Below are 12,346 nucleotides of genomic sequence, written 5' to 3' on the forward strand. Positions count from 1 at the left end.
ATTCGTTTTGCTGAGAAACTGCGGAAGAAAGCCGTTTCCCTCTGAACTCTCTATTTACATGCTGTGCGGAGATGTTCTTCCTCTGGGCTTTCTTCTCCCCGGCTGCACCATCCCCAGGGAAGCCTGGGGTCTGGACCTGTTTGTTCCCCCAGACACGGAAGAGCTCAAAGATACCAGGTCCTTTTCCAGAGGTGAGCAGAAGAGACTAGCCTCTGCTGCCTTGGAGCTACACAGAGATTTGGCTTGAAACCAATTTGAGGCTTCCCCTCAAGACTCCCTTCTAGACTGTGAGCCCATTGTTGGGTAGGGACCGTCTTTATATGTTGCCAACTTGTCCTTCCCAAACGCTTAGTACAGTGCTCTGCACACATTAAGCACTCAATAAATACAATTGAATGAATGAATGAAAGCCTCTCTAGACCCTGCCAGTGTTCTCTGGCCCCAACTCACAGTTCACAGTCCTGTGGATTGTCACAGTCCTTGATTCATTTCCCCAGCACACTTCAAACAAATGCCCAGCGTCTTCTAATTGACTTTGCCTTCTGCTTTGAAGGAAGGGTAACCCATTGGAGGGAGGGAGGAGGTACAGAAGCCATGGTTCAAAGGATGCTTCAAAAGAGACTGTTTCTCACATTTATTGAGCACTTAATGTGCACAGAGCACTGTACTGAGCACTTGGGAGAGTAGGATATATCAGAGTTTGTAAACACATTTTCTGCCCACAAGGAGTTTACAGTCTATAGGGGGAGACAGACATTACTATAAATAAATAAATAAATTATGGATAGGATGATGATGATGATGGCATTTGTTAAGTGCTTACTATGTGCAAAGCACTGTTCTAACCTTTGGGGGGGATACAAGGTGATCAGGTTGTCCCTCGTGGGGCTCACAGTCTTAATCCCCATTTTACAGATGAGGTAACTGAGGCCCAGAGAAGTTAAGTGACTTGCCCAAAGTCACATAGCTGACAAGTGGCGGAGCAGGGATTAGAACCCACTACCTCTGGCTCCCAAGCCGGTGCTCTTTCCACTGAGCCACGCTGCCATGCTGTGGGGCTGAGGGAGGGGTGAATAAAGGATGCAAATCAGTGTGCAAGGGTGATGCCTATTTATGTTATTTTGTTAGTATGTTTGGTTTTGTTCTCTGTCTCCCCCTTTTAGACTGTGAGCCCACTGTTGGGTAGGGACTGTCTCTATATGTTGCCAATTTGTACTTCCCAAGCACTTAGTACAGTGCTCTGCACATAGTAAGGGCTCAATAAATATGATTGATGATGATGATGATGATGCAGAAGGGAGTGGGAAAAGAAGAAGTGGTTGGGGAATGCCTCTTGGAGATGTGCTCTCTTTCTCTCTCGCTCTCTCTCCCCCCTGCCCCCTTTTTCTCTGTCTCTCCTTTTTATGGTACTTGTTCAGTACTTACTATGTCCCAGACACTGCAGTAAGCACTGGAGTAGATCCAAGATAATTTCACTGTACACAGTTCAGGTCCCACATGGGGCTCACAGTCTAAATAGGACAGAGGATGATTTTAGTCCCATTTTACAAAATGAGGGAATTGAGACACAGAGAAGTGAAGTGACTTGCCCAAGGTCACACAAAAGACAAGTGGCAGAGCTGGGATTAGAACCTAGGTCCTCTGACTCCCGGGCGCTTGCTCTTTCCACCAGGCCACACTGGTTCCCTTTTTCTCTGTCTGTCTCTCTCTGTGCCTCTCCAAACAGCAGTGCCTTGCTGCTCCACTATGGTTTCAAGGCTCCAGGATGGGACAGACGATTGAAGTTGCTTTGAGACTGGAGGTTGATGAAGGACATCCAGAAGGCAAAGAGGAGGGAGGCAGTGGGGATCCCAGTGGTGGATGATGCTTCTGACTAGGGGTTTTCGGTGGAGACATTAGTGGGATTTGATCACGAGCTTGGAGTTGTCAGTTCCAATTTGCTTCCCGACGGCTGTTTGGGGACCCTGGGAAGACAAGTTGGCAGATCTCTGCTCATTTCTTTCTACCGACATCCCCCTCTCCCCAATGACACTGGACTTGGATGTCTGCCATGGAAGTGAGGCACTGGGAGATGGACCTCCTGGACTTGGGGGTGGATCAGGGGCCTCCACCCTTGCCACTCATCCAGAAAGATCCCATAGTCTATGCCCAGGGATGTTTTTCTAACACACACAAACACAATTTGATTGCTTTGTAGATGAGTCAGAAAACCCATTCATTAGACTTGAGAAATTAAAGGTGAGAGGCTGATGGCAAAGCCAGCAAAGGAGGCCAGGAGTGCCAGCTGTTGGCGGGCAGTGGAGAAGGTAATAAATGCAGAGAAGGCTTTCTCAGCCACCTGGGCTATTGACCCAATGCCCTCCCAGCTCTCTTCACTAAATGTCCCGTTATCCGGCAGCTGTCACTACTCCCAACCACCACATATGCACCCCCTGCCCACATCATTAGGGCCTCCCTTTATGCAAGAGCCTTCTCTTCAGGGAATTCCCTCTTCTCTTCCCAGTTCTTTCTGTGTCGGGCTGGCTGGTGGCTGAGACATTTGTGATGGAAACTCCGACTGTGCCTGGGGATGTCCTGCTGCCAGCTGTGGGATGGAGCACGAGGGAAGTCATGTGGACCAGGGCACTTCCTCCAGGGCACCTACTCTTGTGGCTTCCTCCCTGCTCCCATTTCTTCAACAGGAAGGTAATTCTAGGAGTGACCCAGGGTGTCCAGCCAGGCAGAAGGAAGCTTCTTTCTATTGGTGTTGTGTCTGGTGAGGGGGGAGACTCTCTCTGTGGGGAGGAGGGAGGGTTTTTTGTAGTTGGGGGGCACAGGCACAGTTGACAGGGTGGGCTGAGTCTCTGTGCCTGGTGGGGGCAAGGGAGGATGCTCCCCAGTTAGGGGTGAATCAGGGAAACGGAGTGGGGGGGGGGGGGGGTCTTTAACCTGGCATTACAAGGATGCCAGGGTTTATTCTGGAAGACGGATGATGATGGTATTTGTTAAGTGCTTACTATGTGCCAAGCACCATTCTAAGCACTGGGGTAGATACAAGGTAATCAACTTGTCCCATGTGAAGCTCACAGTCTCAATCCCCATTTTACAGATGAGGGAATTGAGGCCCAGAGAATAATAACTTCGGTAATTGTTATGTGCTTACTATGTGCTAAGCACTGGGGGAGATACAAGGTGATCAGGTTGTCACATGTGGGGCTCACAGTCTTCATCCCCATTTTCCAGATGAGGTAACTGAGGCCCAGTGAAGTGACTTGCCCAAAGTCACACAGCTGATAAGTGGCAGAGGCAGGATTAGAACTTCTGACTCTTAAGCCCGCACTCTTTCCACTGAGCCACGCTGCTTCAAGTGTGGTGCCCAAAGTCACACAGCTGATGAGTAGGGGAGCCAGGATTAGAACCCATGACCTGTGACTCCTAAACCCCGGCTGTTCATTCATTCATGCATTCAATCATATTTATTGAGCTCTTACTGTGTGCAGAGCACTGTACTAAGCGCTTGGGAAGTACAAGTTGGCAACATACAGAGACAGTCCCTACCCAACAGCGGGCTCATAGTCTAGACCTCCTCCAGCAGGCCTTCCCAGACTGAGCCCCTTCCTTCCTCTCTCCCTCTTCCTCCTCCTCATCCCTCCCTCCTTACCTCCCTCCCCTCCCCACAGCACCTGTGTATATGTATATATGTTTGTACATATGTGATCTTGGGCAAGTCACTTAACTTCTCTGAGCCTCAGTTACCTCATCTGTAAAATGGGGATGAAGACTGCGAGCCCCACATGGGACAACTTGATCACCTTGTATCCCCCCCGCCAGTGCTTAGAACAGTGCTCTGAATGTAGTAAGCGCTTAACAAATGCTATCATTATTATTTATTACTCTATTTGTACATATTTATTCTATTTTATTTTGTTAATATGTTTTGTTTTCCGTCCCCCCTTCTAGACTGTCGGGGAGGGACCGTCTCTGGATGTTGCCAACTTGTACTTCCCAAGCGCTCAGTACAGTGCTCTGCACACAGTAAGTGCTCAATAAATACGAATGAATGAATGAAGTGGGGAGGGAGAACTGGCATTTCATCCAGTTAGGGAAGCAGCGTGGCTCAGTGGAAAGAGCCCAAGCTTAGGGTTAGGGGGAGACACACAACAAAACATATAAGAAAAATTGAATAGTAAATATGAACAAGTAAAAAAGAGTAATCAATCTGTACAAACATATATACAGGTGCTGTGGGTAGGGGAAGGAGGGGGCTCAGTCTGGGAAGGCCTCCTGGAGGAGGTGAGCTCTCAGGAGGGCTTTGAAGGGAGGAAGAGAGGCGAAGAAGGCGGCCCCAGAAGGGACCAGGACGGGTGCTGAGCATCTTGCAGCTGCGAGTCGCTGTTCTCTGTATTAGTCCCTCTCCGCCGGCGGAATATATAGGCCCGGCTGTACCACCGTGCCGGCTTCTGGAGGGGGAAAGTGGGGCCCGGAGGGGGGGGAAGGCTGCCTGGAGGCGGCGGCGGGGCCGAGGCCCGGCTGGAGCTGCGACCAAGAAGAGAGGAGAGGAAGGCCGAGGACGAGGCGGGGTTGGGGGGCTCCGGAGCCGGGGCTGGGCCGCCCCCCTCTCCCCGACATCCCCGCCCCCGATGGTAGCAGCCGCGACCCAAACAAAGGCAGGCGGTGGATAAAAAGGCGGCGGGGGCTTCGGCCGGGCACGGTGGGCGAGGGGGGAAGGGGCACGAAGCCAGCCCAGGCCTGTTGGCACCGACTGGCCCAGGCGCGCCCCGGTGGCCTCCACCTTCTGGGGTGAGGTGAGTGAGGGTCGGCCGGTCCCTGGGCCTGGGGGCAAGGTGGGGGGGTGTTTGACCAGCCAGGACCCCCCGAGAGGTCGGAGGTCCGGGAAGATCCCAGAGGGAGGGCGACCACCCCAGAGGGACGTGAGCCCAGCTGGGGGTAGCCTGGCATCCCTCCACACATCCTCCAAACTAGCTCTCTTCCTTCCTTCAAAGCCCTACTGAGAGCTCACCTCCCCAGACTGAGCCCCTCTGCCCTTCCCCTCCCCACAGCACTTGTGTATATTTGTACATATTTGGTACTCTATTTATTTTATTAATGATGTGCATAGAGCTATAATTCTGTCGGTTTTGACACCTGTCTACTTGTTTTCTTTTGTCTGTCTCCCCCCGTCTAGACTGTGAGCCCGTTGCTGGGTAGGGACCGTCTCTATCTGTTGCCGATTTGTACTTCCCAAGCGCTTAGTCCAGTGCCCTGCACACAGTAAACGCTCGATAAATGCGATTGAATGAATGAATGTTGCCGATGTGTACTTCCCAAGCGTTTAGTCCAGTGCTCTGCACACAGTAAACGCTCAATAAATACGATTGAATGAATGAATGTTGCCGATTTGTACTTCCCAAGCGCTTAGTCCAGTGCTCTGCACATAGTAAACGCTCAATAAATACGATTGAATGAATGTTGCCGATTTGTACTTCCCAAGTGCCTAGTCCAGTGCTCTGCACATAGTAAACGCTCAATAAATACGATTGAATGAATGTTGCCGATTTGTACTTCCCAAGCGCCTAGTCCAGTGCTCTGCACTCAGTAATCGCTCAATAAATGCGATTGAATGAATGTTGCCGATTTGTACTTCCCAAGCGCTTAGTCCAGTGCTCTACCCACAGTAAGCGCTCAATAATAATAATGATAATCATGGTATTTAAGTGCTTACTATGTGCCAATCACTGTTTTAAGCGCTGTATAGGTACGATTGAATGAATGAATGAATCTCGGAGCCAGTGAGGGTCTGGAGGCTCCGAGGCAGTCAGCAGGCTCTGGGGGTGGGATCCAGAGCGGTGTTGGGCACCCCTCGTGTCCCCTCCTCCAGGCAGACTGTGCCCCACACCGCAGCCTCTCTGCTGAGCAAAGACCCCCTCCCTTCCAAGGCAGCCGAGACTTTGGAGCGTTAGATCCCAGGGGGTCTCAGAATGGACTCTTCTGGTCACCATCACCTCCCCCCATCCCTCGACGTTTGATGGGTGGGGCGGGTCTTCTCCCCGACTCCCAATTCCTTCTGCGATGCCATTATGCCAGTCGAAAGTTAAACGTCCCAAAGGAATAGCCCCGGGCCCGTTGCCCAATGCGGTGGGGCGGGATGAAAAGCGTTCATCAACTAGTCCCTCGCCCCCCTCTTCCCCTCCACATCATCAGCCGGACTTTGAAGCGTCAGCTCCGAGGGTACCTGACAGGCGAGAGGGGAGAGAGGTGTGAAAGATTAAACCAGGGGGAGAAGCGGGGTGGGCAGCTACTGAGGGAGCACCGAGAGGGACGGTGAAGAGGGAGCAGAGGAGAGCAGAGCAGGGGGAGTAGAGAGGTTCAGAGAGAGCAGAGGGGGGCCTAGAAGAACAGGGGGAGTAGAGGGGGGCCGAGGGGTGTGGAGAAGAGCAGGGAGAATAGAGGGGGGTCTAGAAGAGCAAGGGGAGTAGAGGGGCGCAGAGAAGTGCAGAACGAGTAGAGGGGGGCAGAGAAGAGCAGGGGAGTAGGGGGTGCAGGGGGAATAGAAGAGAGCAGAGAAGAGCAGGAGAGTAGAGGGTGCAGGGGGAGTAGAGAAGAGCAGGAGAGTAGAGGGGAGCAGGAGAGTAGGGGGTGCAGGGGAAGCAGAGAAGAGCAGGGGAGTAGGGGGTGCAGAGGGGAGCAGAGAAGAACAGTGGAGTAGGGGGTGCAGGGGAAGCAGAGAAGAGCAGGGGAGTAGGGGGTGCAGAGGGGAGCAGAGAAGAACAGTGGAGTAGGGGGTGCAGGGGGAGCAGAGAAGAGCAGGAGAGTAGAGGGTGCAGGGGGAGCAGAGAAGAGCAGGAGAGTAGAGGGTGCAGGGGGAGCAGAGAAGAGCAGGAGAGTAGAGGGTGCAGGGGGAGTAGAGGGGGGCAGAGAAGAGCAGGGGAGTAGGGGGTGCAGGGGGAATAGAAGAGAGCAGAGAAGAGCAGGAGAGTAGAGGGTGCAGGGGGAGTAGAGAAGAGCAGGAGAGTAGAGGGGAGCAGGAGAGTAGGGGGTGCAGGGGAAGCAGAGAAGAGCAGGGGAGTAGGGGGTGCAGAGGGGAGCAGAGAAGAACAGTGGAGTAGGGGGTGCAGGGGGAGCAGAGAAGAGCAGGAGAGTAGAGGGTGCAGGGGGAGCAGAGAAGAGCAGGAGAGTAGAGGGTGCAGGGGGAGCAGAGAAGAGCAGGAGAGTAGAGGGTGCAGGGGGAGTAGAGGGGAGCAGAGAAGAGCAGGAGAGTAGAGGGTGCAGGGGGAGTAGAGGGGAGCAGAAGAGCAGGAGAGTAGGGGTGCAGGGGGAGCAGAGAAGAGCAGGGGAGTAGGGGGTGCAAAGGGAGCAGAGGGGGGCAGAGAAGAGCGGGGGGGTAGAGGGGAGTGGATGGGAGCAGGGGAAACAGAGGGGAGCAGAGGGCCCGGCAGGGAAGGCGCTCCCAGGGCATCCAGGGCTTCCTGACAGTTTTGCCCTTTGGCTCTTTGTGGCCCACGGAGCCGTCCGCAGGAGTAACTTTTCAAAGACGCAGGGGACAAGGCCTCCTACCCTCGACTCTCTGTCCAGCTATTTGCCGCCGTCCTCTCGGAAGGCGCCTTCCCCGGGGCTTCATCTGCCCCGCTCCTGGGCCTTCATCTCCCCGCAGAGGGGCATCACTTTAGCCCAGGGCTTCTCCTCCCTCCTTCCCCCGAGCCTAGGGCTCAATCCCTCTGCCGCCCGGGCCCGGTGCCGTGGGTCCAGCTTGCGGAACCCCAGACAGCCCCCAGGGCCGGGAGAAGCGGGGCGGTTGGGGGGTCCGAGGGGTCGGTGAGCCCGCACAGAGCCCATCCTCACCCCACAAACCCAACCACGCAGGCCTGGTGCCCCCTCAAGTCCGGGAAGGGACGTCAAAAAAGGGTCTTGGGCTTACTCGACTACCCAACGACGACCCACTTTGCACACAAACACACACAAGCATACGTGCACAGAGAAACACATGGCCATGACCACTGAGCCATAAGCGTGATTGTAATTGTGAGGGTAGTTGCAATACTCTGTGTGTGCATGTGTTTGTGTGTGCGTGCACGCACAAAGGTCCTAGTGCGTAGGGTGGTCCGGTGATCCTGGCTCTTCCTATTTAGAATTCACCCTCTGAAGCCCCGATGGCAGTGACAGGGCCCCTTCCATGATGGGGTAGGGGGCAGTCAGTCCGTCCATCGTATTTATTTATTCACTCAATCGTATTTATTGAGTTAATACTGTGTGCAGAGCACTGTACTAAGCTCTTGGGAAGTACAAGTTGGCAACACATAGAGACGGTCCCTACCCAACAACGGGCTCACAGTCTAGAGGGGGGAGACAGACAACAAAACAATTGAGCACTTGTGTGTGGAGCACCGTACTAAGCCCTGGGAAGAGTAGAATATAACAGACACAATCCCTGCCCACAATGACCTTACAACCTAGAGGAGTAGATAGACTTTAAAATCAATAAATAAAATTACAGATATGTACACAAGTGCTGTGGACACGGATGGGATTGGGCAGTGGAGGAGATGCCGGTGAAGAGTTCTGGCTCCCGCTCGGCCCCAAGCCACTTGGAAATCTACTCCTTCCCCCGAGTGCAGAACTACAGCCATTCAGGTTCTCAGTCAGTCAGAGAGTGAACTCTCTCCCCTTGCCAGCCCCCATCTGCTTCTCTCCCTCTGCTTCTCCTTCTCTCCCCTCCTCCCACCTTTCTGCTCCTTTCTCCTTTGCAGCTGCCTCTGATCTTCCCTCTCCACTCTCTTTCTCCTCTCCCTGCCTCCAACCCCCTTTCTCTTTGTCTCTTGGGTCCCTTTCCTTTTTTCCCTTCTTGTCCCTCTTACTCTTGTCTGGGCTCAGGGATTGCTCTGCTGCTTGATGCGGGAGAAACCCGCCCGACAAAGGGTTGCTGCGTTTTGCAGGCTGTGTTCATTTGCTGCAGATCCCCTCTCGCCGCCTCCTTCTACTCTCTCCTCTCACCCTTACTGTCTCCTTGCAGCTCTGGTTCCGGTGGGACAAAGCCCACCTCGTTCACCTCTCCAAGCATGCTGAGCTCCAGGTCCCGATGTAAAGGAGTGGAGTTTCCACCTTGGTTGTGGAGAGGAAATGTGGACAGGCTAGAGAAGAGAAGAGGGTCCCTAGGAGAGTTAACTTGGCCCTTCACTTTGGGGAACAGGGAGGGCTGGAATGGTTGAACTTGATGGCCAGAGTGCTATTTCCTCCTGAAGATGTGATTAAGAGAAGCAGCGTGGCTCAGTGGAAAGAGCACGGGCTTGGGAGTCAGAGGTCATGGGTTCAAATCCTGACTCCACCAACTGTCAGCTGTGTGAGTTTGGGCAAGTCGCTTAACTTCTCTGGGCCTCAGTTACCTCATCTGTAAAATGGAGGATTAAAACTGTGAGCCCCCCGTGGGACAACCTGATCACCTTGTAACCTCCCCAGCACTTAGAACAGTGCTTTGCACATAGTAAGCGCTTAACAAATAACATCATTATTAAAGCGAAGAGCAGTGCATCTGAACTCCCACCCGATTCCAAGCCCTTAAGCAGCATGACTAAGTGGAAAGAGCACAGCCATGGAGTCAGAAGGTCTGGGTTCTAATCCTGCCTCTGTCACTTACCTACTGTGTGACCTTGGGCAAGTCACTTCACTTCTCCATGTTTCAGTTCCCTCAACTGCAAAATGAGCATTCAATACCTGTGCTCCCTCCTACTTTGACTGCAAGCCCCATATGGGATCTGATTATCTATCCCAGGGCTTAGTACAGGACTTGGCACCTAGGAAGCACTTAACAAATACTGCAATTATTATTATTATTATAATTGTTATCATTATTATTATTCCAAAACTATGAGTGCACTCTAATGTGCTTTGCACAGAATAGGCGCTCAATAAATGCTATTGATTGATTGGTTGATCCTGGCAATAACAAGGCTCCAGTTGGGCTCTTTACCCTGCTACTCGCCAAGGCTATTCACCCAAGAAGTGGGAACAGACAGGCATTGTCACCTCCATTTTACAGGTGGAGAGACAGAGGCCCAGAGGGTTTAATTGGTTTGCTCCAAATCACTCAGAGAACTGAAGGATGAGCTGGCTTAATTCCTTCCAATTGCTGAGCACAAGCCCGACTAAATGCCCCTCCCACCCCCATCCTGCTGTATATCCTCTCCCTCTCATTCTCTCTCCTTCCCTCCCTCCCTCCTGCACCCCACTCCTCCAGGGCAGATCCGGCTGTGTTTTCCCCATATTTTGATCTTGTTTCCTGCCTGCTGTAAAGGTAGTTTCATCTTCTTCCCAGTCAGCTTGGAAGGAGAGGCTCAAGAAAAGGGAGACCGTCATGCCTGATGGTGCCTCAGATTTCTGGTGGTCTTATTGAGGGTGGGCAGTGCATGGTTGGCAGGTGCAGTTCTCTGAAGCAGGGAGGCTGGAAGGGTTAGAACAGGAGCAGATTGTGGCAGCTTTGTCTCCTGATCTGAACCCAGAGAAAGGAGAGAATTTGTCTCAAGAAGACAGTGACCTGTCCAGCTCTGATCGGGAGAAGTCATCAGAGCCTCTGCCTGGAGCACTAGTTAGTCAGTCATATTCATTGAGCGCCTACGGTGTGTAGATCACTGTACTAAGCGCTTGGGAAAGTACAATATAACAATAGAACAGACACATTCCTTGCCCACACTGAGCTCACAATCTAGAGAGTTGGCGGTGGTGGTGGGGGCGGTGTACACCACAGTAAAAAAGCTGTGCTGTACCCATTTCCAGAGCTCCCTCTCTGGACCCCTTGATCTAACACCCTCTCATTCATTCATTCATTCAATCATATTTATTGAGCGCTTACTGTGTGCAGGGCACTGTACTAAGCACTTGGGAAGTACAAGTTCCCCACAACACCCTGCCAGAAACCAAAGTTCAAAGAGCCCCCACCCCCTTGACTTGGGGAATAACCAGTCCTCTTCTGGTGACACTCAGAGTAGCCTAGTGGAAGGGATGGAGCCTAGGGGTGGGAATCTGAGCTTGATGCATTTCTGATCACAGGTTCATGAGTGCAGGTTAGGTTTGTTGAGTACAAAGGGAGTAGAAAATTGAACTAGATCCATTCACCTCTTCAGATGGTCAGGAAGTCCAGGGCCTGTTGTAGATGCTGTGGGTAGCTGCAGAGGAAGAACAAGGCATGGGCTATACCTTCAAGTGGTGTTTATAGTCTTAAAGGGGCAGGACAGATAACAAATCCCCAGCTGTTGTGACCAGGCAAGAGAAACAAAGAGAAAAAGAAACTTAGTAACAGGGGACAGAACGGGTTTGTTTTATAGTTAAACATGAGTGCTAGGGACGGGTAGAGATGAGTGAGCAGAGTCTGATTAAATTAATCTGGGAAGGGTTCCTGTAGGAGGGAGAGAAATGATATGGTGGTTAGAAGAGGAGAAAAGGCATTCTAGGTATGGGGTGCGGCATTTTACTGGGCAATTCGAAGACACCAATGTCCATTTTCAGCAAAGGCCAGAAGCCCTTGGAAGGGTTCACCCCTGAGGATGGTCAGTGGGTCCTGCCCACTTCTACAAAGGAGAGTTTGTCAGCTCACATCTCATCCACTCTCAACATACTGCCCGCCAGAGAAAGGAGGAGGCATCTCAAAGCCTGTCAAAACAAATCACAGAGACCTAGAATTGGAGGCATTGAGGAATGGGGAGGGTTTGTCAGAAAAAATAAATAGAGCACTGATAGACCAAAATAGAAACAAGCAGCAACTCCCTGTCGGTATGTTTTCCAAAGGAAACATTTCAGGGGAGAAGGGAAAAAAAAAGGGCCAAACATCCATCTTCTCCAGTGGCTGAAATTGGGGCAAGGTGTTCATTTCTTTTCTACCTTCAGGATATCTAGATATCAGTTTTCTGTCTTAAAAGTAGGATGAATTGCTTAGGATTGGGTTAGAAAAACACTAGCCTCTATTCCATTCCTAGTCAGAGACCTTAGACAGGCCCCTTACACTTAATTCTTTGTTTAATGGAGATATATTAGGAAATAGCCTCTTCTTCCTTGCCCAAGAGGAATAGCTCTTCTTGACTGGAAAAGCAGGAAAGATTTTAGTCTGATTTCCTTCACTTTGGTACTTATGTACTGTCATGGGGGAGGGCAAGTCGGTGAAAAATTTAGTGGGCCGGTATGCTCTGAGTTTCCTGTTTTCCTCCTGCTTCACTGGGGGAAAGCCTGTGGCCCTGACTCTCTGTCACCGTGAAGCCATTCCCCACTCAACCAGGGTGTCTGTTCCATCAGTCAATCACTCGTATTTATTGAGTAGTTACTATGGGCAGAGCACTGTACTAAGTTCTTGGGAGGGTATAACACAACAGAGTTGACAAACACGTTC

General features: G+C 51.8%; 1 protein-coding gene across 4 annotated transcripts in view; it reads left to right on the forward strand.

Annotated features, from left to right (window-relative positions):
* Nucleotides 1-4,710: 4,710 nt before the first annotated feature.
* The window catches only part of DISP3 (dispatched RND transporter family member 3), a 62,187-nt gene continuing 54,551 nt past the window's right edge, over nucleotides 4,711-12,346 (forward strand). For 2 of the 4 annotated variants that reach the window (XM_038747456.1, XM_038747452.1), the window contains exon 1: nucleotides 4,717-4,784. The gene's annotated coding sequence lies outside the window, so the exon portion shown is untranslated. Of the gene's footprint in view, nucleotides 4,785-12,346 lie in introns of all 4 variants that reach the window. The other 2 variants (XM_038747453.1, XM_038747455.1) reach the window with 2 other exon arrangements.

The sequence above is a fragment of the Tachyglossus aculeatus genome, chromosome 5 (genome assembly GCF_015852505.1).
Source record: "Tachyglossus aculeatus isolate mTacAcu1 chromosome 5, mTacAcu1.pri, whole genome shotgun sequence".
Lineage (NCBI taxonomy): Eukaryota > Metazoa > Chordata > Mammalia > Monotremata > Tachyglossidae > Tachyglossus > Tachyglossus aculeatus.